The sequence below is a fragment of the Dipodomys merriami genome, unplaced genomic scaffold (assembly GCF_024711535.1).
Source record: "Dipodomys merriami isolate MVZ:Mamm:240054 unplaced genomic scaffold, mDipMer1.0.p SCAF_215, whole genome shotgun sequence".
In the NCBI taxonomy this organism is placed as follows: Eukaryota; Metazoa; Chordata; class Mammalia; order Rodentia; family Heteromyidae; genus Dipodomys; species Dipodomys merriami.
In genome coordinates this window covers 1,971,913-1,980,386 of record NW_027203549.1, presented here as the reverse complement: position 1 = coordinate 1,980,386, position 8,474 = coordinate 1,971,913, and the positions used below count along the sequence as shown (strand labels likewise).

At 35.0% G+C, this 8,474-nt stretch overlaps 1 pseudogene; it reads right to left on the bottom strand.

The window, feature by feature from the left end:
• Window positions 1–557: 557 nt before the first annotated feature.
• Window positions 558–657, bottom strand: LOC138834449 (U6 spliceosomal RNA; annotated as a pseudogene).
• Between the last annotated feature and the right edge of the window lie 7,817 nt (window positions 658–8,474).

The following is an 8,474-nucleotide window of genomic DNA, read 5'->3' as shown; positions in this document are numbered from 1 at the left end:
GGTCTGTGAACCGCAGGATGAAGATGTCTGCTCCTTGTCAGTTCTTGCTGGTGTTGAGTAGAATCTGCTCACCCACCGCATCTGGCTCCTTTGTCCTGGACTCTCTGTGTTACAGGATGGCGACTATGGCCGCTGCTGCTGCCAAAGCTGCTGGCAAATGCTCAGATCTGCCTCCTTGCCTGGATTCTCCCTCTCTGGCCTAATTCTGTGTACTGTGATGGCATACTTGGTGTGATTCTCTGGCTTAGGACTGTTCACTGGAACTCTAAAACTGCTTTCTATGCGAGAGCTTGTTTAGCCTTCAGCTTCTCCTCCACCATCTTCCCGGAACCCCCTATGAGCATGGTTTAAATTTTATTTCTTTGGGATAAAATGACAATGTTATCTAATTTGAAGTTTTATAAAGGTTATGCTATGTCAGGGCCTTTCTAAGGTGAAGATTTAATACACTGATGACAAACTAACCTTTAATTCTATGAATTACATGTACTGTTACACTTGTGATTTTGTAATCAACTTTTTAACAACTGTTTTTCATTTCTTGCATTTGAAGAATGAAAAATATGGAATACTTAACAAGTTTTCATACCATCCTTGTGCAAGTACCATTTTAATCTCTGTATTGTTGTAATTTGGGTAGACCTGCTGCTGAAGCATGTAGTATCCTCTAAATTTAAGTAGTTATTGATGCAATCTTTATACAGGCACATATCCATGGTTGCCTATTTGTAACAAGGAACCCTTATTGTTCCTAAAAATGCTATTGATCTTATTGCTCTAAATTTATGTCTATAGTGGAAAAAATATATTGTTTGGTCGATTACTCACATTTGCAATTTTTTGTCAATGACTATTTTGTCATTTTCATTTTAAATTTGATCATATTTTGAAGCCTTACAGCTAAGTCCAAAGGTGATGGCTTTTCAAGTACTTATTTATCAACTGAGTTATCTTTGTGGAGCTAATGGATTCAAAGTAAGCCTTGGTTAAGATCTACTTCTAAACTTCTGCAGCTTAAAATTTCCTAAATGAGGTTTCAGTGGCACAAATGTCTTCCTGACCCTTACCCTTCTTCCATGTAGGAACAGACCAACCAGAATATCTTACACTGACAGCATAGATTGTCTTACTGAAACAAAACTAATCTTAGTTACAAGGGATCATAGAGAGATGAACATTTCAGACCTAACTGTTCAGAATAGAAGGTATTTTATCAAAATATAATTTTTTGGGCTGGGAAGTTGGCTCAGTGGTAGACTGCATGCCTTGCATGCCTGAAGCCCTGGGTTTGATTCCTCAGCACCACATAAGGAAAAAGAAAAAAGCCGCAAGTGGTGCTGTGGCTCAAGTGGTAGAGCACTAGCCTTGAGCTGAAGAGCTGAGGGTCAGGGCCCAGGCCCAGAGTTCAGGCCCCACGACCGGACCCAAACAACAAAAACAATATATATATATATAATTGTATATTATACCTATTATTTCAAAAGTAGCTAAAGCCAAGAAGGTGCAAAAGTTGTTCATATGCATGTTTACTTAATATTCTGGCCTGTCTACCATACAACCAGGCAGGAACTTACACTACTGACTTTGTATCACCAAATATTTCCATAGCTCCTGGAGAAGTCTATATATTTCTCCTCGATATTAGGCCTTAAATTGGTAATGTTTTAATCAAAGTGTTTCCTCTTGCCTCCAGGCTTTACATTTACAAATGGTAAAGCTTTAGGTCTAACTCTACCAAAAACTGAGGTAGAGATAATGGAATAATACTTTAAAACAGATTTGCCTTTGATACCCTAACCACAACAGAACAATGCATAACAATTTCTTATATTATATATATTTATATATATTATATTTGTATGTGCTGATCTTAAATTTCACACAGTGAATCTTACTAGAATTAATTTATAATTTGACAAATAAATTGAAATTTATTCCTATAAATAGATTGGAACCTAAATAATTAGGTTTAGAATATATATTCGAATATAAAAAGTATCAATGCAATGTCTTTGGTATAAACTTGTGATACCTTCTATGTGTTCTTGGTCTTCTGAATTCACATAGTAAAAAAAAAAAAACACAGTATTGTTTTCCTCTAATCTAGAAGAGATTTTACACTGCTGCTGTGTTTATTGTATTAACTCACTGGTCCCAAAGTGTTTTTCTCCATATTATGCCTAAAAGCTATTATTCTTCTGCAGTACCCACGGGTCCGAGGATACCAGGTCCCAGGTTATCTGCATCATCAGATAACAATGGCAAGTCTTCTCACATTGGCCCATCCAACATGCTAACAGAAAGTAATTGAAGACCCATCTCAATTTTTCATTTCCTATAATATTTCAGAGCCCCAATTCCTTGCAGTAATTAGCAATAAACAATTGTGAAATTTAAGGCAACTTCAAATGAAAGAGGAGACTACAAAATATGAGTGAAAGTACTGTAGTCAAACTTTCAATTTACAGATGACAAGCCCATATGAGTAAAGAAAATCACAAATGTCACAAGATTATTTTTAATACCTCTCTCCTAATGATGAATGAAAGATTTCAGTCCAGGATAAGTAGGCCAAAAAATTTCCTGGAATGATAAATCCATAATTGTTCTACCAAGGCTAGGAAAATTTGACTTAGATGTCAAATATAATTTTAAAAAACTAATTGAGAAGACCCTAATGCTTCAAAACACTGATACTTCAGTAAAACTTGGTTCTGTAGTATAAAAATGTTGTCATTCTCAAACCAATGATAACCTACATTTAATCTCCTTCAAGTATATTCCTTTTCAAATAAAATTTCTAGAATCATCTTCACCAAAATAACACTTGACAAGTAGATGATAGTGACATTAAAAGTTTCTCAAGTGTAGGAATCAAGTTACAATAGAGTTGATTTATTTACCCAGCACTAATGCCCAATAAGTTCAACCATTCAATAAAGTGTAGAAATACTATCTCCCACCATTTGCGTTGTTCAGTAGGTGCCTTCCAGAAATGTGTTAAATAGATCAGCCTCCCATAATTCAAACCCAAATATTAGCTAATAAAGTAAATTTCATCACATAAGAAGTTACATTTTAAAAAGTCACTAATAGTTGCCTTATCATGTGTTGCCTTATTATATATTTTCCCTATCTGTCTAACATAGTAAGAAATATGACTTTAAGTCTTGAATATGGGTACTGATCAGAGATGTGACAAACCTAAAATCTATCTTCTATTTCTATCATATTCCTCTATAGTAGTAAATTTTATTTTTCTTTTTTTTCCAAAACTTATAGGTAGTAGAAAATATCCTATGTAAAATAAAATAATCACACACCATTGCACAAAGCCATTTATAAAAACTGGTAGTTAGCTATAAATTCTAAGCGATTTTTAAACTTTCTTGTTGACTAAAGATTAATCTTCCAAAAAGATGAGAATAAAATCATGTTTAGGTGCTTCACGTCTCCAGTCTTGCAAATTGTTATCACAGATGAATGAATTATGGAAATATATGCTGACATCAGTTTAAGTATACGTAGGATTGAAACTCCATGAAATGTATATAAACCTTTCAAAGTATTAACAGACAGTTTAATAGAATGAATATCAGGAAGTTGAAACCAGAAAGGAATAATAGTAAAGACATAGAATGAATGAAAATGGAACAAGGGGCAAGTACAGCTAGAATACTCAATGTACACATGTAATAAAGGAAGTGGTAAATCTGAAATAAATTTGGAGAAAGGGTTGGTTGAGAATGATAGGAGTGACTCTGATCCAAGAACATTGGACAATTAGATGGACATATTTAATTGTAACACACTTGCACAACCTTTTGAAATTCAGTTAAAAACACAACTACAAACAAAAACACACAAAAATCACAAACAAAGAGCAATCCCTAGAAAGTATTTATATGACCTCACAAAATTTTATGCAGTTAATGAAGGGCAGTCTTGGGAAAAGTAAACACAGCTGTTCAAAGAGGGCAGTTTAGGGTAGGGGAGAATTTTGAAGAGATTTAAATAGATTGTCTAAGGTTATAAGTCACCTACATCTACTGCAAATATTTTCTTCTGTGGTTTTTTTTTTTGGGGGGGGGGGTCCGGTCGTGGGGCCTGAACTCTGGGCCTGGGCATTGTCCCTTAGCTCTTCTGGTCAAGGCTAGCGCTCTACCACTTAAGCCACAGCTCCACTTCTGGTTTTTTCTTTTTGCTTATGTGGTGCTGAGGAATTGAACCCAGGGCCTCAGGCATGCAAAGCAAGCGTTCTACCACTGAGCCACTTTCCCAGCCCCCATTCTGTGAGTATTCTTTGTCTGAACTGGTTACTCCAGTCCTGAGCTGTGGCTTCATAGCTTATGAAGATAGAATGGAAGAATCAAGATCAAGAACCCATTATACCACCGGAGAGAAAACAGTCCTCTATGGTTTCTCTCATCTCTCTTCATTACTCTTTTCTCTTACTTTTAATAAAGTCAAGTGATTTTGAATTATATTTCCTTCTTTTTCAGAGAATTACTGTTTGGTAATTAAATGTCAATTCACAAATTTTGAAGTCTTTTTTAAAAAGAATTTTGAATTTAAATTCCAGTACAACTTTGTTTTACACAGTGAGAGTATATTTCCTGGGTAAGGACAATTCTCAAGGGAACCTACAGGATTTACAGCAAGGTTTGTGAGGTTTGTTTGTTTAGTGTGAAAATAAGCCAAATTCACCCACATTGCTCCCTCTCAGCTAAGTCTCCATGGATTTCTTTGCATGAAAGCCTATTTTCCCAGACAATGTTAAATTTTCTTAATAGGCTAAGTTGTTAAAAAGTTTGAAAAATTAAAATTTACCTTTCATAAATTTTTAAATCTTTTGAAATTCCTTTATCAAAATCGTGAATTCACCAATCTTAATCCCACCTTTACCATCAAAAACAGTTGATATGTTGTTTTCATGATATAGTGTTCATGAAACTACTATTTTCCAGTGGCTTTGTTATGCATATATTTGACCATATAAGGTGATGCTGAGCAAAATGAACTCCAAGATATGGAAACAGATATTTATTTGCGGTTGCCTTTTTTTGATGTACTATGTGATCTCTATTTTCTTTGAGATTTTCCCCTATGGTTTATCCCCTGATGTGTTTGATTTTGGTACCCTGTGTATTGTGTATACATTTACCTTAATTAGGGAAGGGAACAGGAACAAAAAAAATGGCGAGAAAAAGGACAAACAGCAAACCAATGCAATAGCAATTCTCACAAGACAATAAGTTGGAAATGTACATTACAACTTGGGAGGGGTATTAGGGTGAAAGAAAAACATAGAAAAATGAGAGAGGGGATAACACGTTTGGAAAGTTATGTATTCACTACCTTACAATGGCTGTAACCACAGTGCACATCACTTTCACATTAAAATTAAATTTAAAAAATAAGCTGATGAAATAAATTTTCACTGTTTTTGTAGAGGAAATATTATTCTTTATGTAGTAACTTTTTAAAAATCAGTATTATTTGGCATCTAATTTGAATTAATTACCTCTTCTTTATCAGAGGGTCATCAACTTGAATGATATCCAACTAGACAATTTTTTCACAATATACTTACCAATATTTTGAAAATAGAATAAATTAATACTTTGTTTTACTAAAACAGAAAACAATTTAATTCTATGGAAACGCATAACTTTTAAAAGTAAATAAGTTGTTAATAGGACAGAATGTATGTGTTCTTCAAAATTCCTATGACTAATAACTACTCATTTTCAAATTCTGAACATTCCATACCTGAGAGATTCAAAATATACCTGTTTGCATGTTATGTAATTCTGCAGTAGATGCATTTTCCAATGGGGTGTTACAGACTGAGAAGTGAACAGAAAAAGAGCCACATTCTGATATGGGATAAAACTATGAAGCATGTGATAATTAATTCTTCAAGATTAAGAAGTTGTTTATCAGATTAAGCTATTATTTCTATGACCATCAATCACAGGATTCATGCCATAAAGTCATCCTAGCCCACCAGTTTCCCACTTGTAGGGTGCACCTCAAAATTCCTTTAATTCATATCAAGAATAGCTTATGCCCATTGTGAAATACACTGCACCTCTGCTAATGTGATGCCCTCCATATTCTGGAAAGAACACCACTATAAATAGGGTTGCATCATTTTTCCTCCACTGGTATTCTTGAAAATATTATTTATATTTATACTTTTTTAACTATCATAGATAATCAGGAGGTGAAGATTGGAAGATTACAGTTCAAAGATTGTGAAGACTAAGGGTCTATTTTGAAGGGGCAGAATGATGCAGGCACTGGCCTCAGGATTATCTGAGGACTGTGTTTGAGTATTAGGAAAGCTCTTGGCATGCCAGGCTAGAGAGGGAAAGTGTTCTCTCTCCCTATCTGAAAACAAATGTCACAGACTCCTGGGAGCTGAGGAAGTATCTCTTCTGCTTGCTGAAGCATAGTTGAACACTAAAACAACAAATCAAAAAAATTAAAAGGAGGAAAAGTTTGGATGAAGGTATGAATATTTTGTGGTTTTCCATGCAAAATCCTAAAATAATTTTACATCAAGCTCTTTTTGCTCTTAATATTTTAAACTTACCACAAGGAGATATTTTAACTAGAGCTGAGTGCCATTTTGAACAAATATCAGAAAAACCTTATTTAAATGCTCCCATATGGATTAAGATTGCATTGGATGCAGAATAGCAACTAGGAAAATTATTACATAAGGGGCGAGGATAGGGTTTTTTGTCTATACAGCATGGAAACAATTCTAGCTTCCTGCCTGATGGATACAGACACGGCCCAGGGAGGACAGCCCCGTATCCTGCAAGGAATCGGCCACCAGTTGAGGAAAAAGAAATCCCAACTGCCCACCTGGTGGCAGGTTAAAAAGTTGACTGGAGAAGGACAAAAGATGTTACAATGCAATGGTAAACCTGTCACGACTGAGAACTTGTTCTTGGCCATGTGTGCCCTGCTTACTGTAAACTCTGTCCATGCTAAGGCTAATTTAACTTATTGGGCCTTTGTTCCTAACCCTCCTTTATTGGAACCTGTTGTTTGGGGAGACATGGATATAACCGTCTATAATGTTCCTGCTGTTTTGTCTCCTTCTTGGAATAATTTGACATTTTACAATAAGGATGATGGTAGCTTTTTAAATTTTACTTACTATACTCATTCCTTGCCTGTTTGTCTGGGGCCTCCTCCATGTTTAGTTATGAATTGGCAACTTTGGGTTTTACCTGGGAAACGCACTTCCAATTCTAGAACACAGCTGCAGTGATTAAATACTTGCTCCATTAATAGTAGCTGGGAAAGTGTCACCTTTGTTGGCAAGTTATCCTTACCTATGTGTCCCGATTTTACTTATATTGATTTAAAATATCAGCCTTTTGTGTGGCAAGAATGTAGAGGAAAATTTGGAAAAGTGTTCAATAATTTTATTAATTAGGGACCTTTTGGACAGTTTATTAATACATGTTCAGAACGGAATATTACCAGATGTGATTTATCAAATGTTACTAGGATGCTGGAAACCATTAATGAATCACTTACTGGAAATCAACTGATGGCCTGGGGAGATGGAAGCATTGCAGATGCTCAATGGGCTTTCATGGCTGCACCCACTGCTGTTCAGACTCATCTTTGGAAAGTCAGAGCGGTGCTGAAACCCGTGAGGCTATCAAATGGATCATTTTCAAGGACGTCGAACTCTGCGTCCACTTATAATTTTACTTTGTACAAATCTTATGATGTAACTGCTTGTGTACCTCTGCCTTATTTATTTTTAGTGGGAAATTTTACATTTTCTCCTACTATTTCTTGTTTTAATTGTCTCCTTATTCTTGCGTTAATTCCTCTCTTAATTTTAATGACAGTGATAATACAATGATATTACAACAAAGAACTCATATTTGGCTACCTGTTAAATTAGGAAGAAAATGGTCCCAAAGTCCTTTGGATAGTGTTATTGAATTTTTTTTTTACCAAACTACTAAAACGTACAAAGCGTATGATTGGAGCCATTGTATCTGTGATCTTAAACTTAATTTCTATTACCACTGTTGCTGCGGTGTCTTGAATTGCCCTACACACTGCCTTACAAACTAAGCACTTTGTGGAAGAATGGCACCGGGATTCACATGAATTGTGGGTCTCACAGGTAGAAATTTATGCTCTATTATAAACACAGATTAATATTATTAAACTGACAGTAGGATGGTTAGGAAAAACGTTATTGGTTGTGGAAAAACAGTTATTGTTAAAATGTGATTGGAATTTTACTACCTTTTGCATTACTAATGTAAAATGTAATAAATCTATACATGATTAGAATTTAATACAGCAGTATTTATCTGGAAATTCTACAGCTCCTCAATTGATTGCTCAGTTACAATTTAATGTACATGATACTTTTGGTAAACAATGTACAAATGATGGTGCTTCTAATATTGATGATGCATTGG